This window comes from Meleagris gallopavo, chromosome 7 (genome assembly GCF_000146605.3).
Source record: "Meleagris gallopavo isolate NT-WF06-2002-E0010 breed Aviagen turkey brand Nicholas breeding stock chromosome 7, Turkey_5.1, whole genome shotgun sequence".
Classification (NCBI taxonomy): Eukaryota; Metazoa; Chordata; class Aves; order Galliformes; family Phasianidae; genus Meleagris; species Meleagris gallopavo.
Window position 1 is genome coordinate 23,449,892 of NC_015017.2, and position 27,718 is coordinate 23,477,609.

Consider the following 27,718-nt stretch of genomic DNA (forward strand, 5'->3'; position numbering starts at 1 on the left):
ATGACAGTAACAGTAAGACATGGTTTGCAATGTAGTCTTTTGTGGTTGGGAGCTTGTTTAATAATTAGGGTGAGGATAAAGGGGAAATGGGTAGAGATTGTACTAGCAGTAGGCGTTGAAGTGTGATGGTACTGCATGTTCTTTTGAGCAGATATCTGCTGTAGCACATTTAGTTGGTTACCATGGTTTCCCTTCCTGCAAATTCTATTGTTGCGATACTGAGAATGAATTGAAATAAGGTTCTGCAGCAGGATTTTTAAAAAAGGTAATAATGTTAGCCGTGATTATGAGTCACGTTTTCTTTGTGTTTGGGGGCTAGGGCACACTCAAGATTATGTGGCATCAGAAGAGAATTCTTAAGGCAAAATAAATGTCAAAAATTAGTAATGCTTAGCTTAGTCAACCAACTACATGTATTGTGCGAGAAATTGATCCGTGTATCCTCTCCTAAACTATGAAATTGCATTAAGAAACTCGCCACTGATATTTTAACTGGCAGGCTATTGGATTATAATGGTGCAAATGAATCTTTTTAATTTCAGCAGACAATTACTTTAATAGCTGGATGGTGCTCATTTTCACTGGGCTCTTTTGGGACGTACATACCGTGCTCTTCCAGAAGATGTGTTAACAGCCCTGGGATTCCTTAACACGTCTAAAACTGAACATTTGCAAAAGGTTTCCTGAATGCAAAGGTCAGAACTGTGTGTCTGCGTTCTGCTAGAAAGCTTTTAGAGGCTGGGGCAGAGGTGTGGAACTGGAGAAAAGGAGAATTTTGAAGCAACTTTCTGTGTAATAATAACTAAATTACGGTTTTTTTCATCATGAATGTAGCAAAATTTAGTCATACTTTATCCTGAATCCAAAGCTGATCTACAAGCTGTTTGAGAGAGGGAACAGCGCAGAGCTGACTACATCCTTTCACTTTACCTTAGTGACGGTGTTCTGACATCATGTTAATTGGTAGGGAAAAAAAAAAATCATAAAGACATTTTTCAAGACTAAACTTTGCACGTCTTTCTACTTCAGTATATTTTTAACCGATGTGCAGCTCTACACTAGACAATGATTGGCAATAGTAAGAGCTGAATTCATTTTTTAGAAATTTTTTAGAATATTTACTCAATATTCCTTGATTCTCAGCTGAGATACCTGGGTAACTATGTATACCTGTGTGTCTGCATATGCACGCACGTGAGCATGCAGCCCGAAGTTCAGCTGGATTAAATAGAATTGCTCCAAAACACGACTGAACTTACCTATGGAGTGTGCGTGTTTCAGCTTGGCTCGTTTTGATCAGTTTTCTTTATTCTGCATGAAATGGCAAGAGAGTGCTCCTTCCTTGGTGGTGAGCTGAAGCTCTCAGGGAGAAGGGCTTATTTTTCCCTTAGGCTTAGCCTGTCAGACTTCCATAGGTGCAGAATTCATGTGAGTGTTTCAGAAATTGGCCACTAAGGTATCTGAAGTTTCTTTTAAGATGAAAGAAACAGTTCATGCTTAAAGCTGTTTTAATAGGCTACCACAACAGGTATGCCAGCTGATATGCTGGGCTTTGCTTTTCTTCCTTGTGAACAGCCAAATATTTCTTTTATGAAGGTTTAAATTCTACTGAAACTAAAGCTGTCATCCTGTTGGCTGCATACATAGCAAGAGCGAGAGGTAGCCCCAGGGAAAGCAGCGTGCTGATAAATTTTGGATTTCACTTTTATGCTCTGAAATAAAACAATCGGACCTCTATTTAAATTATCTTCCCTGTAAAATAAGTTTATTTTTCTATATAAAATTTTGTACTGAATAATATACTCTATTACTCTGTCAATAAAGTGGGATGTTCAGCTCCCAGTAAATAACATAGCTGTCCTGCACGTTGTCTGTCTTATGTAAAGCACAGCTGGGCACTACTAAAATGCCTTCACTGAAGTATTTAGAATAATAATAAATAGCTACTAACCTTAATGAGTAATTAACTGGCTACCTAGGCCCTCCCACAGGCTAGAATGCTTTTTTCCTTATGGTTCATGTCTTCTTGCTGTGTTCCTGTTCTCCATTCCTCCTCTTCCCATCTGTTGTTGTTGTCAGCTCCGTTTTCTTTTGACTCGTGTCTAATTTATCTTTGGCAATTTGGTTTGCTGCAGACTTTCTCCTGCTTGTGGAAGTTCTGGGAGGAGTATTCTCTGCTTTGGTAACAGTGTAAACTTTGTTACTTGTCCAAAAGCTGTGTTCAGTGCATGTAGCTCATGCGTTTTATACCATGCCGTTCACCTCTGACTATAGCTTCTGCTGGGCCACAAAGATCTCTGGTATTCTGGTGCACAGCGAGGGCACTGAGCTGGTGGTGAAGCACTCTCATGGAGCTCAGAAGATCTGAGTTCGTTTCTTGGTTTTGCCTGTGACTGAGCTCAAGGCTTTTACATTCTCCATGCCTCACTTCTTCATTAGAGGCAGTACTTTCTTTCCTACATTGTCTCATGTACCTGTTCAGTGCATCAGCCTAGTATCTCTTAAAAATGGCTTAGACAGAGAATTGGAAAGTTGTGCCCCAGCTCTCAGGACACCTCCATTAGAATCCTTGAGCAAGAATTCGTACTCTGTTGTGCTGTTCTTAATGTCTGCCTGGCCTGAAGCTTCTGAGCTCTATTGGAGTTGAAGCAATAAAAAATCCAAGCATAGCATAATCAGGTGAATATATGTAGCATACATTGCTCTATCCTTCCTCCCGTTTCCTTACCTTTCAAAGATGCATGCCTTTCTGTTACTGACAGACTCTGCTGGAGTGCCTTCTTGCTCTAATGCCCTTAGAAAGTGACAGTTAGAAACCTATCTTCAAGTTAGTCCTTTACTGGGCCTCTTCTGTGTGCTTTTGAAATACATACTTAGAAATCTTTGTGTTTAGAGAAAAATTTCTTTTCCTGTGCCTCATCAGTAAGCAATAAAAAGTCCTTCAGCTGTAGATACTGTGGGAGCTTTATAAATATGTTTTCAAAGTGACACACAATAGCCTCACATTGCTGTTTAATATCATAATTGTTTTTATCAAAACATTTATGAATTATTCAAACACTGAGAGAACCGACAGGAATAACTGTTATCTGGCCCACTTTTCCTTCTCCCTCTTACATATTTTGATGTATCTTTGCTGAGTTTAGTATAGTTTGGCCTGATTTCATAGATGCTAGGAAGAGAATCAAGCTAATTTTTATTGTAGCTTTTGTTCAGGAATAAATGGAAACCTGTCCTACCTACTGCTGTACTTGTGCCAAGGAAGAAATTGTATTCTAGAAAAAAGTTATTCTGTCCCATTAAAATAAAAAAATTACTGTGTATATTATTTTACAAAGTTTTTCGTCATCTAATTTCTCTCACTGTTAATTCACAAAACACTTTAATGGCAGATTGGGCATCAACCTAAGGCAATTAAACACTTAGAGATGGCAAAATGTAGCAATATTGTAATTAAACTGTTCTTCTATCATTTATTTATGTAGTCATGGCCATGAGACATTATGGGGAGTTGTCCACATTGAGCATTTATTTTTGTCATTAGCAAAATAAATGTTTTGAAAATAACAAAACATTGAATATACTCCTCTGTACAGTTTATGGATTTTAGTCTAATGCATTAAAATTAAACTTCATCTGAAAATATTTCGTAGTATAAAGTGTTCTACATGCAGATGTCATGTCACAAATCACAGCATGCCATCAGTTCCCTCTGTGTGCTCTTGTGACCTGACAAATCACAGAACAGGTCTCTGGCTCTGCCCAGATCTCTGTGGCGCACTGCTGTGCCGTTGTACACACGCGCTGCAGGCTGGGCATGTCCAAAAGCACATATTGCACATGAGAGTCCTGCTCTATGATACTGGTGGCCCGCTGTCACTGCAGTTCATGTAGCCACCCTCTTTCTTCATGAGTACAGGGATAGCAAGCACTCAAATCTGTAGAGGAAAAAAATGCTATTTTAGACTTGCACGTCTTTTATTTTCCATACAGTACATTAAGAAAGGAGCTTTTAAGTAAGCAGCAAATAATGTAATAGCTTTCATTATGTTGAGTAAACCTACTTGGAAGGTTGGGATTAGCAGTGGTTTTAGGCAAATCAGATTTGACAAAATCTCTGGGACAGAAATCTTACTGCGGTTATTTTTAATCTAAAGGAAACTTGTAAAAATAATCCTATTTTGTTTTTAATGTAAACTTTGAGATGTTTGATAATATCCTGTAAAGTATATGAAAGAAAACAAACAATACAGAAACAACAGAACAGTGTTTCTCCACTCCCCTCTCCATAGTCAGCCATGCTAGCAGATAATGGAGAGGAACAGAATGGCATAAGAATCAATAAGTTAATTGCACTTGCAAAGCTATTTAACGATAAGGACATTCCTTTCGTTTTCACCTTGTCTTCCTCTCGTGTTTTCGTGGTATAGTGAGTTCAAATATGCATGTTGTCTTAGTAAGATCAGTTAAGAGCAATTTACTATTAGGATGAGAATATCTGTAGAAGCATTTGAATTAAGGTGGTCATGAGCTTCTCAGGAAGAAAGTCCATAAATGAAACAAAAATGAACATGTTTGAGCATTATGCTATGGCAGTTCTCTCTCTGTTTTAATGATTACAGTGGAATTTCCATTACAGACCTGATGTTGTTCTACTTCTAAATTTGTCAGACAAAGACCATCTGATATGACCTAAAATGAGAATGTTATGCACAGGCCAAGTAAAATTTGTATATGCGTTTTGAAATTTGCAGAGCAGACGCTGGGAAGAGTTGATACTTAAGCTTAGAAAAATTAAAACACAGTTCTGCTTTAAAGGAATACAGGAACCATGGAATTGCACTGTAACGTTAACGTTCAGAGGGAGGTGGAGTTTTTGTTGTTGTTGTTGTTGTTGTTGTTTTTGTTTTATAAAAGAAGATAACTGTATCTGCTTAATGTGAAACTGTGAAAGTTACCAACGTTCCTGCTAGTAACAGTTCCAAAACGTGTTTTTTCCTGGCATATCAGCATAGGTTTTTAAAGTATTGCTTTCATTTGAAGGGAAAACAGCAGGCTTTTGCTCCTTTCCCATGTATATATAGATTTCAAATGTGTCTTAATCACACATGGTGATACTTTTCCCAAGAAGCACCGAGGTCTTAGCAGATAGAGAAAGCTGTAAAATATTGCCCAAACATTGCTATTGATTCTGACTGAATCATCAGAGCAATCCCACAGATGTCCTATCAAGTTTAAACAGAGTAGGGCATGCAACTGCAGTACTAAGAAGAGATAATACTTCTGTACAGCAGTTTCATGTCAGAACCAAAAGTTATTTTCAAGCAATCTATCACTGATCAGGAACATTGAGAGTGGTTCTATGTGTTAAGTGATCTTACTGCACATTAATAGCATACATGGTTATCAATAGATCAGCCGGCCTTTGATCAGGATTTGAGATGGTGGGAATCAGCTGTTGAAGCTATTAAAATAAGATGTTGTGACAAAAGAAAAATTTTTCTCTTAATTTCCTTGGATTTATTTCTGAAACACATTATTACAGTACCTAGGGCTGATAGCAGTTTCAGAGTTCGTTGTTCTCAGCAGCTGTTATCTCCTGCTGATACCCTAGAGCAGTTGTCTCTCACTTGTGCTGTCTGTGGCACAGCTCAGGTTCCACAGGACATTGTCATTGCTCTGGTCCTCCTTGCCATGCTACTTGCACAGTGCTGTTTCCTTTTTGGGCAAAGAAGTCTGGGGAATAAAACAGTGAAATAATCTTCAGCCTTCATTTGATAGGGACTGTTGAAAGGCTGTCATCAAGGACACAGCACTAGCTTAGAATTATTTTATCTGATCCTAAGTGAGTTGAAGGTTTTGTCTGCATTGGCATAGAATAGCCACATTTCGTTTCCAGCTCTGGGATTTGTTTTCTCTTCTGATGGATGCCACGTTTTTTTTCCATGTTAATCTAAATTTTCATATGTTCATCCAACCCATGGGTCTATTGAGATTTCAGGGATAACTTTACAACTAATTAATGATAATCAAGCTACAGTAGTCAGCCAGCAAGTACAGCCCTTCCAGATGGCACAGGAAAATTTTCTCAGATGTCTGTATTCTGCCACTTTTCCTAGACTCATTGGACAGTAGGGATTTTTTTGTCTCCTCTTTACTTTCAACTCCTAATGCATTTGATTTCTTTTATGCATTTATGTTTTTGAGAATTACTGCTGTTTTTGGGGTTTTGGAGCTGATAAAGTTTCTCCTCTGATACCCTGGGAAGAAGGCACATTCCATGATTCCCTGGCCATCCTCAGAAATATTGCCAATAAATAATAAAACATAAATGAAAACAAAAGTTTTTATGACTCTCAGGAGTCAAAGACCTTCTGGATTAACTGTGTAGGTTTTGGCAGCATGCAAGATCTGCGTTTTTTGACCAGGGAATTGGCCAAAAAAGGATCTGTGGAATAATTTGTTTTCCTTCACATGAACACAGCGTGATCAGAAGACATTCAACATTGCTTATATTTCTGTAGCTTTTTTTGGAGTTATCAAGACTCTTAAATATTGAATGAGAGTTTTCAGAAGTTAGAGCTGAAATTATGACGTGTAATTTTTCGCAAGACTTCTACCTTCTGGCCACAAAGTGCATTAAAGACACTTTTCTCCAAGGGAGGAATAAGTCCAAGTGACCTTCTGTCACATGCACAGAACTTAAGATTTCCCAGCTCCAAGTATGAAGATGACAATGTCACAACTAATGAGGATATTGGAATCACTGTGGGATGCTAAGGTTATGGTGTGGTGGCAGCTAAGTGTTTAAACAGTGCTTTTGTCTTTAGGTAAGGGCTAGATACTCTTCTCATCATAAAATAGCCTGTGAAAGAAGTGAATAGCTACTGTACTGTTCTGTGTTTGGACTGTAAAATCCATCATCTTAAATGGTAAGAAAGCACAGATGGGCTCTCAGTCCTTCACTTCTTCCTTTTGTTTGATCAATGAATGCTGCTTACAGAGTGGTTGGTGAAGTCTGAAGCCCGCCTTTCTCATGCTATGATACCTAATTCAGCTCTTCAGGCCTTTATTACTAGCCACATTTACTCTACCATTTAATCCATTTTCCCACGTTGTATCCACTCTGCCCCACTGGAAACCAAGGGGACTAGACAGAGTGATTGCTTTTCAGACAACTTGGAATAAGAAAAGTCTTTTATCAGTAGTCCTGCTGCTTGCAAACAAATGCACAATAGATACAATGGGACTGTTTGACATGTAAGAGGTCTATTTCTTTTTCTTGGAAAAACATCTAATGTTCCCTTGTTTAATCCAAGGAGAACATACATTATTTGTGTCCTGTTTTCTATTTCTAAAACAAAAAACAGCTGGTACTAATGCTTGCCTTTAGGAAAAGACCATCAGGAAGTTGAAATATCAAATCTTGGTTCTACTTAGTTTCCACGGTGATTTATAAAGTAGGCTGCAGTAATGTTATAGAAGGTAATCATAAGGAAATATTTTTGCTAAAGGAAAAAATTAAACCATAACGTTAAATAAGACTGAAGATTAAATTTGGATTGATCATTTGCAAATGAGTGTGTACATTTGCATTTATATTGTAATTTCATCAAAATAGTATCATTGTGTGGTGAGAAATTTAAATGAGTTTGAGAAAGGTAAATTGTAGAGCTATCAGACATTGTATTGATGGTACAGTCTTTGTAAAAGATTCTTGGTGCATTGATTTGTGTGGATTTTTTCTTCCTTGTTGCTAATACTATTCAATTTAAAAAACAATACATTTCCCCACAGTGTTTCCAATAAGAAATGAATAGAGAGAAAACAGTTCGATGTGGAACAAATAGAAAAGCAGATAAAGGCAAACCATCCAATTTTCACCTCTGCAACACCTTTTCCAAGCGATTACGGCACTGACACAGAGTAACTTGTTTGTCTAAATACCTTTCCTTAAGAGCTAATTGTTAAATTATCTTAAGGTATTTTGAACTGAGGAGGTTGAGTGCACCTTTAGGAAACCATGCATACAGAAAGAAATGGATGTTCTACTCCCCAGATCCATATGGGAAGAGGTTTAAAAGATGAGTTTAAGTATGAGTGCTGTTTAAGAACTAAAACTGTGTACTTGTGTGTTGAAATGTGGGTCAGTAGTGGGATAAAGACGATGCCCTTTAGGGAATCCTATTCCTTGTGGTATCTTTCATGCTTTATGGGCAGCAGTGTGAACAGATGTACAGCATAAGGGCTGTTCAGTAAAACAGCTGGGGTACAACCATGCACCTGCTGACCCCAATGAGAAGAACATAAATCTTTGAAAAACTTCTGATCGTTCTCTGCATTTGGCTATCTTCAGAACTTTGTTTTAGACTCTGAAGGATGTTATTAAAGCCGAGACACCGTGGGTAGTAATCAGCCCTGAGAAGCTTTTCTTTGCCTTATCTTTTCTTGGTAAGATTAGCATAATACTTTCTCTCCTAGAAAGCTAAGAGCCACAAGTGACCTTCTGCTTCTTTAAAGCTCTGCTGTAAGTACTGCCAGAGCATATGTTACTGATTAGAACAGCAATTCACCTGATGCGTCTCTTAATAAAAATCATTCTGTTGGATATTATCATTTAGGCCCATTATTCTTCATCTTCAAACTTACTCTGTTTTTGCTAAATTCTGACGCTGTCTGAGCTCCACGTGCGTTGTTCCTGCTGACTTGAGCAGGAGGTAGTGAAGGTTGCACTTGCTTTGGCACTGTGTGGTGCTGAGCACTCTGAGCTCATACTGACCTTATGGATAGTAGAGGGCATGCAAGGAAAATGTCACATGAGCAAAACTTTCCTGTCACATTCTTAGTTGAGTCGGTTTTGCCACTTTATACAGTAAAGTATTTGTGCTGCTGTGCCACTCATGAGATAGGGCTGTGCCACTCAGGATAGACTGGTCCCTCATAGCAGATTGGTGCGGTGTGAATACACAACTTGCGGACAGTGCATGCCTCAGAAAGCTTACTGTTGCAGGGAAGGAAGTAAAAAAGGTGGGAGTAGAGATAGGAAGCTTGAGGAGATGCTGGGATAGTACTGGTCACATCTAACTACTGGGTATAACCAATAAAAACAATGTGTGAGAGGGAAGAAGAAATTCATTAGTGAATTAACACTCCAATTAAAATTGATTTATGCCCAATCTTCTCAAAAATGTTGTCTGGCATATGCCTGGAAGGAAGATGCTTTGAAGAGTGAGCCTGAACATTTTCCTACCCCTTCTGCTCCAACTTGGGACATTGTCTTTCTGCTTTCTCAGTGTCTTGTTTTCACTCCAAATTGCGTTTGTGATCAAATTATTGTTGGGTAAAAATGCATTTTTTCCTGTTGTTTTGTAATGTCTTGCTTTTCAGTGTGATGCGGTTTTGTTTGTGTAGCATAAAAATGTGAATATATGTTCCAATTAATTTCCAGTAAAATGCCATGTAGTTTCTACACAACATGTCTCCTATTATTAGTGAGCCAGATGTGGATTCCTGAGAGCTCCCCAGGAGTGCGTTGCTTCACAATTAAGTGTACTTCAAATGTAGTAGCTCCTGAAATTACAGTCACTGTCAAGTTTGGCATTTTGATTCAGAAAACAAGAGGAAAAATTACACATCGAAGAACAAATGATTTTGCCCATACTTGCAGAAAGATTGCATATATATTTCACCCAAGGCAAGGTCTGATATGCTTTCTGTTGTTGGCCAAGGGCCCTTTGAAAAGAAATCACTTCAGCAAAGCACCACTGTTTTTCCTTAACATTCCTTTTATGAAAATTTTGATTGTGAAATGAAAGCAATTCATTCTTCCAAATTTAGTTTCTAATATGCATTTGGCTTATCTGACCTCACAAAGAGGCCCAGTGCCCTGAGCAGCACCCTTCCTGCTGTCTGACCAACAACACTTAAGTGAACTATGAACAAGTTCCTGGCCTCCATCTTCCCTGCATGAAATGCAGTGGTTGTTTCCAAGTGCAAACACGGGTGTGTTTTACAAGGTGAGATTACTTTCAGGCAGCAAATTGTTGCAGGTTCAAAGTATAGATTTTGAAAAGTGCTGATATTCAGGTAAAATCAGTGTCCCTGCTTGTGGTTGCCTATAGACTGCATCAAAGTCTGATTGCATCCAGACTGCAGAATTGCTAGCATCAGATAGCTTACACGTTATGCATGTTACAAAGATTTGCTTGAAGCTCAGGACTTAACAACCATAACACAGAAGGAGTTTTGTATAAAGCTTGAAGAGTTAGTCCTTGGCCTTTGGCCAGGAATAAAGAATGCTTGCCCTTGTGCCATTTCGTCCTGTGCTGCTCCACTGCTGGCAGCAGTTCTGCTTCACTGTAATTGTTGGCACTGAAGCCAAGCTGAGCCCTGAATGGTCTCTTCCAGCAAGAAGGCAGAGGTGCAGAGGTCTGAGACTGCATCAAAACTCCATATTGATCAACTGTAATAGAGGACTTTATTGTGAGAATCCTTCATATTAGAGCCAGGCAAATTGACTACAGCGGTGCAGTCGTGAAGTACTAAAAAACGCCATAAAGAACATGAAGTAATTTTCAGTTTTTCCACAGGATAATCAAGAGGCTAAGAGAATACAAGAATAAACAGCCTCTTCTGGGTCAGTTATTGTTTTGGCTATCTATCTGCAGTTGTTAATCTCTCCTTCCTATCTGTCCTAAGTAGTAGTTGAGTTTTTTAGCCACGTCTGAACTAGACTTAGCTTAGTCACAGCTTTAAGTGATAAAGTATTTTTTTATTGTTTGCAAAGGCTTGATTACTCTTCTTTATTCTTGCTTACTGTTATTTTAAAAAAATACTTTCCCATTTCATTGAGGCAGATTTGGAAGTCAAACCAGAAACTTCAGACTCTACTACGATGGAAAGCACTTTGTTGGGGAGAAACGTTTTGAGTCCATCCATGACCTGGTGACAGATGGATTGATTACTCTTTATATTGAAACCAAGGCAGCAGAATACATTGCCAAGATGACAATAAATCCAATTTATGAACACATAGGATATACAACTTTAAACAGAGAGCCAGCACACAAAAAACATATGCCAACCCTGAGAGATGCACATGATGGCAAAGACTCTACAGGAGAGGATGAGGTAGCAGAAAAGAGGGTAAGCAATTGTTAACCCACGCTCTTCTTTCTGTTAGATCTTTTATTTTATACGTTTAACCTTCCCATCCCACTATAAAGTACTAAAGGTACCTGTAGATATTTAGTCTACACAAATATTTCTATTATTGCATTAGTAGTAATATTTTACATTGTTTCAGTGTTTTTTTTTAAATGGTGTACTTGTGCGTATTGCAAATTTCAGATTCAGAAATTTGTTATTTTTCATTGCAAGGTTCCTTTCTTCAGGTTTTTTTCACTATTACAGATGTTACCATTAAGTCATTCCTTTATTTCAAGTAGGCTAAGAATATTTCATCTTGAGATTGTTTACAGTGTCTAAAACAATTGCCCATTGGTTAAAAAAAAAAATGTATTCCTTACATTCCTTACAGTGTTCCCCAAACAAAATGCATTCCATAATCTCTGCTCTGCATACAATGACAGTAAAATTGTCCACATTATAAATAAGCCTGTTCATTAAGATGATAAAAAATTAAAACATTTCACTCGGCTAAGTTCAGTCTGTCAGAAGCTGACAGTGCTATTTTTTGCTTCAGCCAGACTTATGAAGATTGCTCTCTTCAGAGGGTTGCATTATGAGCTGAGAACTGACTGCATTGTGGATCAAAAAAGAAAAATGAACAAAAAAGAAATCTTAGAACCAGTGAAAACAAATATTAAAGGGAATGGGAAGGCATCAAAACAACAAAGCAGCTGCCTGAAACATTATTCACTTGATGGAGACTTTTTAAAAGAAAGCAAAATATAGATTCCATCATGTTAAACTAATTACTTTGTTTATTGAAAAGCCAGCATGTTAAAGTCTTTTTAAAGTGTATTCTTACATATGTTTATGTGTGAATGCATGTATAATAATCTGATTTGCTCCCCTACTTCACTGACTTCACAGTGACTTTAGGAGTATCTAATATACTTTTAATGCTTTGAAGAAATACTAGCCTTAGTTTGGAACATGTGTTTGTTTTTCCAATCAGAAATATGTCTGTGATCACAGTTTGTCTTGAGGGGAAGAAGGGGTCTCACTAATGATTTCCAACATACACAAGCATCATAATGAAACTAAGTTGTGTTCAGAGTCCGTAGAGAGGCTTGTAGTTTTGGTCCTTCGTATCCTTCTCCAGCAGTCCGAAGCACCAGACCTGTGCTGAATTTACTGAGAGATGAAGCTCCCAACGTGGTTCAAGAGTGAATCTCAGTTTGCCTTACTGCAATCAGATCATTTTAACGAAAGAAGTCCCAGTGGGCATATCGATACTAGTTGACGATACTAAATATTGGATTTGTTGCCTGTAAAGTACTGATGGTAGGGGTGTGACAACTCTTGACAGCCACTGAGTTGCAGCGTGCTGTTTCAAAAGAATTTCTTTGTGTTATCATAGAGAGTTCGTTGTAATGCAAAGCCTGGGTAACAAATCTTCTGTATGAGTTCTGGAAGTCACCACTTTGGCTTGGTTGGGTAAAATTGACTCTTACTGCATGTTGCAGCTTTCAAGAGACAACACGACTCTGTTCTGCCACAACATTTTTTAGACTGATGAAAAAGGGATTTTGATTAGTATTGCTGAAAGATTCTCGGTTTTATGTACAATTCATGGTGTTATGTCAGACTCATCAATAAGTATGAATATTGTTTCAAATATTTTTCATTAGATAGTTCGATACCTATTAAGCATTTCTCGCATATTGAAATTTTAGGTGAAAAACTTTTCGAGAGGTCAGTTGTGTAATTGCAGCATCCCACACTGTTTGGAAGGTATGAGCAACTCAAGTTGCTTTGTCTGCAACGTGGCTGAATTGCGGTAATGGTTGCCAGCCTAAAGCCCAGCCTTTGAATCTCTTCACTGTATATGCCTTGGAATCATGTTGACATGGACACAGTGGGGCACACAGTCATCTCAGTGCAGTTAAATGTGGAGATTCCAGTTTAATTTAAAGTCATTGCCAGTTGGAATCACTACTCTTGGCTACACAGGAAAGGCACAGCATATTCCTTTTACTGTGGAGTGGCAGAGAGGTCACACCTTTGCTGCCTCTGTCCACCTCTTAGCACCTGTGCTGGAAAATGGCAGAGACTCACAAGTCTTACCTCAGCCAGCAAATCTACAAGGGGAATGAGACGCTCAGCCATGTGACTGGTACGTGGTCCCAGCAGCAATTTCAGCATTTGCAGTGAGCCCTGGGGCCCAGCTAAGGCTTGCCAAATACTTCCTCTGTCCTCTGTAAGTTATAGGATATGGGGAGGGAGAAAAATGCAGCAGTGGCCTTGCTCAGTGTCTCATGCAAGGGATATGTGTGCACTGCAGGAGTGGTGGGGAAAGGAGACCTTCTAGATTATGAGCTTTTTGTTGATGTATGTTCTCTACTAAATTGCTTGGAAGGTCACTGTACCTTTTTTGTGCGGGCTCCTGCTTCTTACTGATATTTATTTGAAAACTTCCATTTATAATCACATACTCCCAGCCTTATTATGAGCAATCACTTGAATAACTTAGCCATGGTAGAAGGAGGCTTTCTTGCAGGACGTTGATTAATAGGTCAAATATTTTCTATTTATCTTTGGCAACAGGAATTATTCAGTATGAAGAGTATATCAGTGAATCAACGTTGATAATTCTAGCAAAGAATGCAAAGAAAATTGTCCAAAATACAACAATTAAAAACAAAAAAAAGTTAGTTGTCTTATCATCTGAAAAGCAAAAGTTGTGTACTATAACACTGACTCGGGAATAGTGATAAAGAAAATTTCTGCACAGTGCAGTATTTGGCAACTAATGCACCTTTATCAGCTTTACACTGTTGTCAGGGAGCTTCTCCCTCAATTGTTGCTGTCTGTTTCTCCTCTGTAAACAGAGAAAAAAGTCTAGGTCTTGAGTTCTGAGACTAAATATGCTCCTAGATTTGCAGATTCAGTGGATGTTCAGATCCAACTTTAAGCTTTGTGACTGTTTCCCAGTCCCGTGTGAGTGGTGTACAAAAGATAAATCCAGAAGAAGAAAAGGAAAGAGACATGCACTGGCTGGGGAACAGCTGGTGGGAGTGTAATTTCACTTCCTGACATAAAATCAAGTGGAGGAAATTGGGCAGCCAGAGAACACACCTCCAACTCGAGAATTAAATATTAAAGAGCACTTTGCCTAGCCATGAATTTGGTATGGGGTTTTGGCAGAGACTGCCACTGATGTATATTAGATCCCTCCACTAATACTACTTCATTTGTTCCCCACTCTTTTCAGCTATTAATCTGTATTAGAAGAACTCATTGTATGCTAAGTGACCTGTTACATTCAATGCGTTAAAAATGAGTTTTAGGAAAGGGGAAGTATTTAAAGACCATAAAAGTTGAAAAGGCAAAAATTATACAGTCAGTAGATGAGAACTGTAGGACACAAGTCACAATACTCCTAAGTACTGAGTCCTGCAACAGACCGAATTGTGGAGTGATTTAAGATGCAGCTCTTAACAGAAAAAGCATGAGAATATTATGCACTCTACTCTGCCTCCCTGGTTATGAGAAGGATTTTTACTGTTTACTTTGCACAAGTTGAAAATAAAATTACTGGTACTGATTTATGATTTTCATAACCTGTGAAAGAATTAAATAGATAACTGGAGCAGTGCAGATTGAAAATGGGAGAGGGCTTGACGTGTTCCAGTGCCCTGAATAGGTATTTTAGCTGCCATGCTGTAAGGGTATTGCTGGTTCCCAAAACAGTCTGCAGATTGTTCAGGACTCAATTGTGCAGCCATCGTGGTCTGTCTGTTTAGAGAGAGGCCTGAGATTCATTTGAAAGGGGCTTCCCATGTGGATTCAGACAGTATGGCCTAATGTGGGGATGGAAATAATACCCACTATCACAAGATTTACTGTTCCTCTCGTGCCTTGAATACAGATGGATTTCTGAACGTTTTCCTCTCTCAGGGGTAATTATGGCCTTGAAAGAGATGACTTGATTGAGTTAAATACCTTATAAAAATGGTAGCTCTATGAAATTAATAAATACCTAGATACATACATCAAAATCCTTCTTGAAAGCAAAACATGAAATTATTTTTTTCATTTTGACATGCTTTGAGATATTAATGTAAGGTGTATGATTTATCCAAAATTTAACGTGTTATAAGAAAACAAAATAATCAGTTATCAGCTTTCCTGTCTTTCAGAATGAAATACTGAGGTTAATGTTAGGATAGCAACTGAATCGTATCTATTCTTGTTTACACTGGTGACAAGTGCTGTTTCTTCAAGAAGCTGCAGTAACAGCAAATCAGATGAAACCCCTTTCTAGACTGTGCTACATTCTGTCCAATTCCCATAGATGGAAAGAATTGAGAGAAGGTTTGTGCAGCAGCTATACAACAAAAGCACCCTTTTGTTCTATTTTTTATGGTCGGAGAGGTGATACCGTTTATTTTCCTCTGTAGTGATGAAGGCTGATTGTCTGCAACTGTGTTCAAGGAGATTTGGAAATGTAAATGTATGTCATTTTAGTAGGAAACCTGCTTTTAAGCCTGCCTCAAAAGATAATCCAAAGCACAAAGTTAATTGCAGTATCTGTGTACATTTTTAATGGATTCATACCAGCTCCGCATCCAAAATGGAGGGTCACCGTTATGGTTGCTCCCAGAGGACCAGTCTCATTTTCCAATCTTGAGCCAGCACTGGTAATTTCACTAAGAGCACTACTGTTTATCTGCTCTTGTTCTCGTTCAAATCTGTTAGTTAAATCTGCTCAAAATCTCTCTCCACCACGGTTCATTTTATTTTCAGAGAAAGAATATCAGAGAATGTAGTTGAGAAAGATACAGTATTCTGTTGCAGAAGCATAATCCCCTTTAGGGAACTCTGTAATGGAGGAAGGCAACTTTGGCGTTTTATTTGGCACCCGTAATGCCCAGGCTGGGAGCAGTGGGGGCTGGAATGAAGACAAGGCCTTAATGATCATAGAAGAAGACTTTGGTGCTTTGGGACTGAGGAAATCTCGATGCTGGAAGCTGTTTGAAATAGTTCCACTTAATCAAATTAACGATTTTATCAGAAAAGATGGATGCGTAAGGTCTGGCACCCTAGACAAGCTGTAGCTAGATCAAAGGTAGTGTCAAAGCAGTAATGCTGTTACATGTACAGCTTATAAACGTTTACCGTGAAGTACACTTAAAGACACACGAGGCTGAGCACTGAAGAATCCCACGGGTTAACTTGAGATTGTCAACTCTTTTCTCACAAATGTTTTTCCCCAGTCCCTGCGCGGGTGTCTGTGACAATCATTCTGGAAGTTTAATGTAATTTATAAATAAAACATAACTCTGTGGAAGGCAAAAACTTCTATTTATTTCTTCTGGGCTTAGCCCATCTTTCAGCAGAGGCTTCAAAGCACAGACAATTTTGTCAATACCAAGAAAGCTCCTAATGGGACGAAGGATGAGTCTGCTTTTTAGGTAGCTGCTGCAGTACATCAACAACATTATGCTCCACAGAGGTTACCTCAGTCTTTCTCGTCTTCTCTTCTGGTCCTTGTTATTTCTGATGGCAGTGACCAAGCACTACGTATCTGCCATTACGTATGGCATATGCAGTTCAAAATAAGACTATAAATGGCGGCATTATGTTTTCATAAGCACATATGTTTTCAACTTAACTGTATGTTTATTAAGACTCGAGAAAGATGAGCTAATCACACGTGCTGTTCAGCATCCATGCATCAGCACGAGAAAGTTCCTTTCTGCAGGGTGCTTTTTCTGCTCACAGTCACTGAGAGTAACCTACGCCCTTATTCATGTTCAGTGTGGCAGTAAAATTGATACACTAAGAAGATTATATAAACTGATCTTGTTTTAAGATTCAGAGCTTCCAAATGAAGCATAAAGTTTGCTAATTGAATCCCCAGGTCACAGAATATCTTGTTCTCCTCTCACTAGTGCTTTGTGCTTGCAGAAGATATATTAGCAAGCCAGAATCTTCTCAGCGGTCTCAAGCTGGACCAGTGTCTCCGCTCCAGTGCTAAACACGGTTCCTTGGCTCAACTGATTTTCCCAGGCTTTCCTTGCTAGTCCTGTTGGCACTTAGCTGTGCCCTATTAGTTCCTGTGCTTTGCAAATGGCATCCCAGCCGATTCCATTTAACCTTCCAGAACTTCACCCACCTATGCCTCTAAAGCAGTTAATGTAATGGCCACAGAGTGATGTGGAGGATTACCATGGAGTGAGACCTGTGTCTGTGTTGGTAGCCTGAGTATATACTGCTGGTCTAGTATTGCAAAGTTAAAAGCAATTAAGGCCACACAAACATCGAAGTGAAGAGTGGCTTGGGTCAGGTTGCATTTCAAATGCAGAGTATGCCTCCCATCTCAGTGCTGTGCTGTGGATATGTATAGCCGAGGATCAGCATCCCAGTTTAGCCTTGCTTTGTAGGTGCCAGTCACTTAGTTGCTGACTGAGAAGAGTTGCCTCATTGCCTTCTGCTTTGGCAAGTAAGTGTAGCTTTTTCGTGATCTGGCACGTAAGGTCTGTGCACAGAGGCAGAGTTTTTGTCAAGTCCAGTGTTTAATTATACCCAGGGGCCAAATGCCATATGAAATTAGGGGTAGTCCCTCAGGCTCACAACCAGGCCCTCCACAAAAGCACAGGGGGTAATTGCCCTCAGTGTATTCATGTGCCTGCTCGAGCCTTTGTAAAATGAACGCTGAACAAAACCGTTAAGAAGGTTGTAAAGCAGTATGATTGCTGTGCAATTAAGTCTGAAGAATACTGCTTGTGTTGTTGCTGATAAAATGAAGCCATTAGCGATGAATTAGGTGCTTTTCTTTTCCTGCGCTTTCAGTGTTGATAGAAGTATATCTGTGTAGCCCTTGCTAGTAAAATGCAGTCCTTTCCGGGGTTTCTGACATTTGATAGTTTGGATCTGGTTACATTTTTACTGCCTTTCTTACCTGACCATTGCTTCTCTGTTGTTGACTGGCAGGCATTTCCTTCCTTTTTCATTGGCATAGACTAGCGGAGGGAAGGAGGAAGCCAGAGAGGTTGATTTGGTCTGGGCCGTCTTCAGGTGGAGAGAGGTTTTATCATGGATCTGAAGAGATGGGGCATGGAAATAGAGAGGTCAGGCTCAAGATAGAGACTGGGGCTTCAGCCCTAGAAGGAACCTGTTGCTTCCCATCTCCAGGGGCTGTATACCTGTGGCTCCCAGAAAGGCTGCTGTGATGTATAGTGAGGAAGCCCCGCATCCTTATATGTGGAAATGAAGGCCTTTTCTTTGTTTTTCTGTTCTCACAACTTCATAGTTCTTCCAGTGGTCCCAAACATGAGCTGGCAGATCTCTCTCAGAGCAGGAGTGTGATTACCGCTTCTCACTCATGCCACAAGCTTCCTGGGCAGTGAGGAACTGCAGTGGGTTGCTAGCTGGCAGCTCTGTCATTTGTTGTTCTGTTTCCATAGCTGTGTGTTGGGTCTTTTTTTTTTTTTTTCTTCTTTTTTAAAACTCCTCCTCCCATCTGGCATCTCCTAATTATTTTCTATTACTAATCACTCCTCCAGGAAACAGGCTGGACTATTGAATAAAGAGACCTATAAAAGGATAATTTTATTATTTACAGGTTTCTTACCTCACTTAGACTTTATAATGTGACATTCTCTAGCTGGTGATAATCACCTTGGGCTGTGATTGTGTCTAATCTCATAAACTAGGCAGGGTCAGATCTGGTCACTCGTTGAATATGAGACTCCCCAAGGCAGCGGGAAGTGGTGTGAGTAGCACCTTTTGCTGTGAACTAATATCCAGGATGTCTTGTGTTTTATCCTCTTAGACTCTGTAGCCTGCATAACTCAGCACTGCGAGTCAGATAACCAAGGATTTTCTCTACTTATCTCTAGCTCTATTCAGTTAAGATTAATGTTTGTAGCATGGAGTTGATTTTTATGTAGATGAGAGGAGGGGAAAGCATTTTATACTGTTCACTGTTTATATGCTCACAAGTACAAATAGGTATTAGTTGGCTTCTGTACAAAGATGGAAAGGATCAGGACCTGTGAAGGTCTGGTCTGTCATTACCCATTCACTTGGATAGTCCCATGACAGGCAGGCACATCTGCTCCGCTAATAATTGCCTATTCATAAGTGATTACCAAACCCATAAGACCACTAAAGAGTGAAATGTCTAAGTCCTAGCAGAAAGAGAAGTAGTTAGGATGCCTAAATGAAGTATTTGGAAGCATTGGACTATGAAAGAAAAAAGAGCAATCCTTTATCCTGTGGTTAATGTTGCAAAAGTAGATCTGTTCAAACCTTTGCTTCTTTCCTTCTGATCTTTCACAAGCAGATGTATTTTCAGATAAAATTTCTCGTGCTTAGTTTTAGCCTCTAGCTGAATATTTTTCTCTTCAGAATTTTAACAAAGTAAGGAGAGCAGTTTTGTTGCTAAGCTCAGAAAACTGCTTGCTCTTATTGCTTCAAACCTGTCACACTACTTAGCGGCAAAGACAGCAACTTTTGACAGTCTTGTAAAGTCTTCCTTATATCATTAACTTTGAGAACGTTCAACTTTTCCATATTTAACATTTTTTTGTACATGGCATCAGCAGTTAGAAATAGTGTTGTTTCTGGCATTTGCTGTTACTACAGTCCTAATGTTAAAGCAACATGAGAACCATCAAGCTGAAAAATCTGACTGTCGGTGAATGGATGTTGCTCTGTCCTTTGTTATCTTAGTGCTAGTATTCCTCACCCCCATACAACTTCAAAGATAATCATAGGATGATGTTTCTTACAGTGAAGAGCACAGTATAATGCACTTAAGCTATATTCTTTCTAGTGGAGATTATTATTGCCTTTGTATAGAGCTAAAGCAGTTGAAATAGTTTGTGTAAGGGATGTTAGAGCTAGCGTCACAAAGCGTAAAGTCAAATAGTAAACTTTATTCATACATGTATCTGAATCAGTACATTTTCTTACGGCTTCCAATTTGTGAATTGGATTAGAGGTGCTGATTAAGGCAAGTGGTTTTTCCCCCTTCCTAACTGAGAGAACAGAGGATGAATACTGTGAAGATATGGGAGGCCATATTCCCAGTTTGGCATGTTGTGGTGAAATACTTGAAAAGCTCTATGTGTTAAGCTCTTAGATACATGACGTATGGCTTAAAGATTTCTGGTGATTTTGCATTGCTGGAAAAGCTTTGCAGCATTTACTAAACTTAATGTGACAATGGATTGGGTTTGCATTCAGGCATTTCTGGAAATTGTCTGATGATTAGAGTAACAATGTGTTTAAAACAAATGCACAAAATCTTTGAAAAGCATCAAATGGTTTTATCTTTCACGGAGTCTAAGTCTTCGGTCCATTAAGTGACAGCTTCCCATTCACTCCAGCCTCCAGACAGAGCTGCATCCTGTGCTTGGGAGCAAACAATCACCTTCATCATAGGCTGGTTGTAAGGCAGGCTCACTGTTCAGCAGACTGACAGGGCTGGGAGTTCACTGGGAGACTCTGTGGGCCTTCTCTTAAGCAGCTCTTGCTGAAAATTCAAACATTAGAAATCTTCCGAGCAGTTCCACTAGTTGAGTACTAGTTGAGGGTGGAAGAATAAACAAAAAATTGTTACTTAGATGAAAAATGTGACTAAGTAAGAAGAAAGCAGTGATGCTGGATAAATACGTAATTGCCATTGTCAATAACTGAATTGAAGAAATAAAACTATACCCTGGACTTAGTTTTTGATGTTTAACATGCCCGGTGCTCAAGAGAAGAGCTTCTGTTCAAAGATCATATGCCTTTAATATCCCAACTGTCAGGTCTTTGACTTACTGAGTGGGATCTGAGATAGCTGAAAATAGATATCACCTGAAAACTGAGTAGCAAAAAACTACAGACTTGCTGAATGAAAAAAAATAATAAACTAAACTAAAGCAAAGGTTCTTGTCTGTAACAGAACTTGTACCACCTGTACATGCACTGATTCCTGCTTCTTCCCCAGAAGATAAATAGTCTACATTTATGGTGGAGACTTGCGCTCCCCACTTTGAATCATTCAAAATGATTCAGTTTTCAAATCAAGATGTTAAGTTTGCTTCCAAGATTCTCATTTTGGCCATTTGATACAATGGTTACTTGAGTGCTCGTCACAAGTAAGAAATAGAGAAGCTATAGCTTCCTCTAGGGAAATGGAATGCTTCCTGCCTTTACATAAGAATTTTCATGACAGAAGCATTGAAAATGTTAATTAGGAAACTTAGAGGGAATAAATAGGAAAGATGAACCATATGTGAGAAAAGAGAATGAGAAAATTGGAACAATTGGAAATTGCTCAACAGAATGTAAAACAATGTTTATTTGTTGTTTTTTTTCTGAGTCTCTAATCAGGGATTAGATATTATGGGTGGCAATAAACTGATCATTTGACTTTGGGATTTTTCAGTGTGTAATTCCACTTTGGTTTCCTTCATTGCAAGTTTCAAATCAATCCTGATTTAAATAGAGATGGAAATGGCAAGGAAACGGGGCCAACATGAGAAGCTTATCTGAAGGATGATCAGCCTTCCTCGTTTTCTCAGTCTGCCTAATTACACTGTGTAAAATGAACATAGACCTAGACCCGCTGCAGCGGTGCAGCTCTGCCCACAGACACAGATGAACCTAGATAACTGTTAGTTGGGGTCTGCCAGAAGTGCTAGTGGGCATGTGGGATTACCACGTTCTGCCATTTTTCTGCACGGAGGTGGTCCATAAGCAGATTTTTACCATTGTAAATTGTGCGTGCTTCCTGTCAATGTCGCAACTCTAGTTTTCTTTCAGAGCAAAAAATATTTTCACCTTGATTCGTGGAGTTGAATTAAGTGTTATTTAAAGAAAGATTAGAAGGCTTTGCACTTCCTTATTTTTGCTAAATAAGTATGATTATGATCTCTAAGCATGTTGAAGAAAGAAACTCTGACAGCACGTGTATCATAGCAACATTGCCTGTTCAGGAAGAAGTGGATGAATTCAAAATAGAGGATGTGCCAAAGGAACAGGTGTGGTCTGAAATACAGAGAGTGTTTAGAAATTAATGAGCTGCGGTTTTCAATTATAACATATATTGAATCATTCTAAATTGAATTACTACATAGAACAAAAAGAAGTACTATTAGTCTTCTCTTGCAGTCTGATGCTTCTAATGTGAAATGAATATTATACATCAGGCAAGAGAATGTTAATGAGACATAAAAAGAGATTTCCATACTGCTTCCTATGCTATAGCAGTATCCAAGACTCCCGTTCCATGAGGAATAAATTAAAAATACCTAGTAAATGTAATAATAGAAAGAAAGACCTTGTGGATTATGTGAGTACTGTTATTTCTGAATCTATGAATTTTCAGTTACATAAAGTTGCAGGAGTTTGTAATAAAACCTGCTTTTAACAATGTGATTCTTAAATGGGTGTGATGAAGAAGTTTTTAGCCACCATCAACATTCCCTTGCCAGGAGACAGGCCAGATCCCATATCAGTGGGTATGATTAAGGTTCTTATGTGCCTTCTCTCTCTTAGGAAAATGTGGAGCAGATAAGAAATAAACTATCATGAATTACCTATAGTTTCAAAATATTAGCTTAATGGTCTGTTTTGCCTTGTGATACTTACGTGTAGCATGTTAGTAACAAACAGTATTTGCTGTTAGAGTAATTCTCAAGCAACTGCTGTTTTGCATTACATTTTTACATTATTGCTCCTATACAGTATGTTGTCTTGGGACATTTTTAAGTTACTTTGAATTTATTTTTGGAATAAGATTTGCCTTGAAGTGTCACAAGTCAAGGGATTTTTTGCTGGAGCAATGCCTCACTGCAGTAAACGCCAGTCAGTCATGTCTCGGTCAGGAATGCACAGCTCCCTCAGGGCCAGCAGGGCCTACAGGCAGCCTCTTTGCTCCACCAGCTGTTCATCCTGCAGGTCCCAGCAGCAATACGTGTCACTCTGCAGCCCTGATCTAGCAGTGCCTGTTGGTGTCATGGTGGGCTGAAACCCTGTGAGTAGTCCTCATTGCCTTGCCGTGTTTTGATATTTACAGCATCCTCCAGAACCATAAAAAAAAAAAAAATCCCTGAACTTGTGTCTGGAGGAACTTTGGGTGTTTTATTGTATTTGTACCATTGTTGGAGCTGTGGTCATGTATCAAAATAGCCCCTTCCACTGGAAAGGAAATTGTCTGCCACTGAGAAGTGCCTTGCTTCTGTATCACTATCTAGAGAAAACAAGTTCTGTTTTTTAAACTATCATACTTTAAAGCAAGCCAGAGATTCATGCAGACTCAACCTTGTTAAGGTTTTAATTAAAAAACATTTCAGGGTTTTTTTATAAAAATAGATGTAGCATCAGTTAAAACATTTTAATTTTATTTTGAACTTTTGTTAAATTCTTGATATAAAAATGTTTAATGTTACCTGCTGTGGGAATAAATAGTATATGGCGTTGTCATCAAAACTAATTTGTAAAACCATAAAAATTTCAAAAGTAGCCTTTTTTTAGCTTCAAAAATAGTATACTGGGGGAAAAGATCCTATTTAATTAGGAGCCAGTTCACTTGGAGAATTTTGTTACGAAAATCAGAAGTTTTCTCAGCGATAGGATTCCATGGTTCTCCTACATCTTCAACCCAAACTCAGCAGTGGGTACTGCTGCCCGGCACGCAGGTTGCTTGTTGCACAGGGATCCCTGTTGCTTTGGTTGTTTTGTGAGCCCGATGCTGTCTGCAGGCCTTGTGCTGTGGCTGGTGGCCAAGGGGCGTGCTGGTCCTTCCTATCGCCTTTCTGAAATACCAGCGCCGGGCTCTTCAGTAGCATTCCTCCCCTCTGCTCACACTGTTTACCTGGGGATGGAGGCTCTGCCTGGCATTACTTGTTCACAAGTTTGGTTGAAGGTTTGGTTTTTAAATATGCTATTCCTTGAGATGTGTACAGTAGGCTGCAACTCTCAAAAAAATGCTTGCAGTATAACTGCTGGTCAATATTGTTATTAAATTGCATTCCTTAGAGGGAAGAGATTGTATTACATATGAAGTCTGAAACAATAAAGGCATATTTAGTCATTGCAACATGAAAATACCATATGAGAATGAAAAACCTGCTGTGTGCTGCACATGCATTCCCAAGACTGAAGAAAACATGATACTGTGCTTGAGAGAGGAGCCAGGTGGTCGTGAAAATAAACACTTTTGTGCTGGAAATGTGTGTGGATGTCTGAGTAAGCCCAGCCTTTTTTAGGGCTTGTGAGATTAACCTGATGTTTCCATCTTCTGTGTTTTGTTTTTTTTTCCCTGGAGTGATTTCAGTTTATTCCTCAACAAATGGGAAAGGCATTGATTTGCCTTTATAGAAAGATTATTTGTCTGATGTTGACTGAATTGTGTGACTGGATTAAACTTGCATAATGTGACTTTCAGAGAGTGACTAATTGGGATTTACTGCAAGCCATGGATGACTTTAAAATCAATTCTGTAGAGTCTTCATAATAAGACTTACTAATTGTGAGATTAGCACCAGAAAATATGCATATATTATCCAAATAACACGGAGAACAAATAGCGCTTAAGAAAATAGCTGCTTCCACAGTACTGTGAAGGAATGCTTCAGGGAGAAGTAAGGAAAGCGGTCTCAGTAGGACCCCCAAATTGAAGCCCTGTTATGGCTGAGTTTTTTGGACAAATGAGAACGCTTGAAATAGCAGGCTATGGTCTTTGGTTTTCTTTTTTTTTTTTCAGTGTTTGTTTCGGTCACTAAAATGGTGAGGACTGAGAGCTGCTCTGCTAAGATTGGCCTTACTATTATTTCCAGTCACTCTGTTTTCAGTTCACCTCAGCCCTGTGAAGTCACATCCTTCACTTAAAAAGTTCTCCAGTCTCCTTTCTCCTGCAGTGTGCCCAATGTATTGCTCCCTAAGCATGCAACATTTGCGCTGCCACAAACTAATAAAAAATAACATAGCATCGGGACTTGACTTTGAGAAGTGAAAAGGGGAAGACTTTGCTCTTCATGTTTCTGCCTCTGGACAATGGGAAGTGTTGTGGGAGGCCAGTGGGTGGGCATGTAGGAGCCACGATGGAACAGGTCTTGAATCAAGAACCGATCAAGGGTGTAGGTGGAGCAGTATGGGCTGACCGGAGAGAAGAGAGTGCCAGGAGAGAAATCACATCCTGCATGACTTGAGTTGAGTCATGCCTTTGCTCTCAGTGGTGGTGGCTCACCTGTAGGGGCTGGGACACTGGGAGCACAGGAGCTGCTCCCTGCACTGTATTACCTCACGTACAGGATCTGTACCTGCCACGGACCCGCAGGGTGAACAGTTAGGTGTGTACAACAGAAATGTTGTATTCCAGTTCTCTTTTCAAAGCAGAGGATGAGGGCTGTGCTAAGAGTGCTGTCTTGCAATAGCAAACCTCCGAAGTTAGTGAATAGCAGAAGAATGATGTTATATGATGAATGTCATCTGAAAGCAGTTTTCTGGAGATGAATTTTAACTGCAACACTGGTTTCTCTTAGGGAAATATATGTAAGAAATTGATGATGTTGCTTTTCATAATTTTTTTAGTGGCTAACTTTATGGTTTTCTCTTTATTTCATTCTAGTTTTTTGGTATGCACAGATACAGTACAAGCAGTGCATGCAAGGGGCTGTTTGCTGTATGTGTGTGCAGCATTCCTATATCTGTAAACAGCAGAAAAAGCTTTGCACTGAACAGTAGGAAAACAGTAGGAACAGATTTATGTAAAACCAATCAGCAGTCTTAGTTAGATTACTGTAACACAAAGCAGTGTTAGAATTAAAATTCATAATCTTATAACTACTTTTTAGATTATTATGTGTTTTCATAATTAGAGCCATGAGATACGACCTTTCCCTGTTGGGTAGTTGTGCTTACCCTTTTATTGGCAATCTTAAGATTTAATTTTCCAGGATCCAGAGATCGGTTTCTACTAACACGACTCTAAAGTGCAATTGAAAATAAATCAGTTCTAAAGCTTTAGACAGAAGAAAGCTGATAATTAAGGAATAACTATGTCAAACAAACAAACAAAAAACCTCTACAAATATGCCCTCTACTAATGACTGAAAGGGAAATTCAGAATGCTTTATCTTGCTTCTTAAGTGAAATGATGCAGGTATTAGTACGGGCCAATTCTGATAGTAAATACGCTCTGGAACAAAACAAATTCAATTTTTAAGGGGTTTATTTCCTGGCATGAAGTGTTTCTTTCCCTTTTCAAAATAAAAGCAGAGGAATTTTGGGTTTGGAGCAGATGGTTCCTCTGGGCCAGGTTTAGATCCACCTTGTTCCACATGGACTTTCAGCCAACGTAGTCTTTGGGAATGAAATCTTGGAGCTGGGAGAAGGGCCTGAAAGAGCTTGAAGGCCTGCTTCCTCCTCGTGTGGCCCTGCTGTTTTACATTTGTCAGTTTGTGGCATCTCTGAGCACTCTCTTCATTTTTCTTCATCTCCTACTGCTATGTGACATATCAGAAGGACGTGCAGAAGAGTGTGATAGAAGCACATCTGTCCACCTGCAGTGGACATGAGTGGTTTAAAGCAAGCCATGTAGACTGAGGTAGCCACTGGATGATCATCTCTTGGTATGGAGTCCCCTGCGCGTATTGAGACACTCCTAAGACCCTGTGTATGAGCAGTTTTGTTCTATGTTTGGCCAGGGTCTGGATTATTAGCAGTTTTCTAGCAATACAAATTAGTGGTTGGTGAAGCAGATAAGGACCAGGCTCTGAGCAACCTGATTGAGCTGCAGATGTCCCTGTTCATTGCAGGGGAGTTGGACTAGATGAGTTGGAAGGAATCCTGAAAGATCAAGAAATTCTATTGTATGTTGAACTTCAGTCTCTGCAGCTTGCCCCTCTGCAGGTAATTAAAGCCCAGGGGCAGGGTAGTGGTGGCCGGGTAGGGGAATGCCGAGGGCTCATGGCTAGCAGTACCTGCAGAAGCGAGCTGTGCAGTGACACCACGATCCAGCTGCAACACACCATTTCCATCCAGAAGTCTGCGACAAACTGCGCTTGTCTTTGGTTGTTACTGAGTCATGAGAGATAAAAATACCTCTGCTGCAGGAGGGAGAGCGGCTGCAGTGCTGCAGCCTGCGCCAAGCAGTCAGGGCTGCCTTCCCCAGGCAGGTTGTCACAGGAAAAGGTCCTTGTGGTGCCAACTATGTGTAGGGGACACGGTGGTCACCCCGTGGTGTGGGTCGCTGCCATAAGACCAGCAGTGCAGTTCTGCTGCCTGGATGAGAACTGTTCAGGAATGCACAGCAGATCCAGCTGTGTGTGCCAGCGTGGTGGGACTCCGTTGGTGATCTGGGAGTCCTACAGAAGGACAGCTGGGGTCCTAGGGCTGTGCTGGGAGGGGGCACGGGCTGAGCTTCAGGAGGCAGCTGCACTCACAGCCCGCTGGAAGCGGAGGTCGTTACGTGTGTGAGTTTGTCGAGTACCCGTTTACGTCAAGAACACTGACTAAAGTGACTTTAGAAGAACAGAGCCGAGCACCACCGGCCGGGTCGGTAGCTCCCGTGCCCGCAGCGCCCACG

The 27,718-nt window shown here is 39.7% G+C and overlaps 1 long non-coding RNA gene across 1 annotated transcript; it reads left to right on the forward strand.

The window, feature by feature from the left end:
- The first annotated feature begins 536 nt into the window (after positions 1 to 536).
- On the forward strand, positions 537 to 16,488 carry LOC109368588. The gene is made up of 3 exons (XR_004160344.1): positions 537 to 695; positions 10,857 to 11,145; positions 11,705 to 16,488. It is a non-coding gene; the product is annotated as an uncharacterized LOC109368588 (long non-coding RNA).
- The last annotated feature ends 11,230 nt before the right edge of the window (positions 16,489 to 27,718 follow it).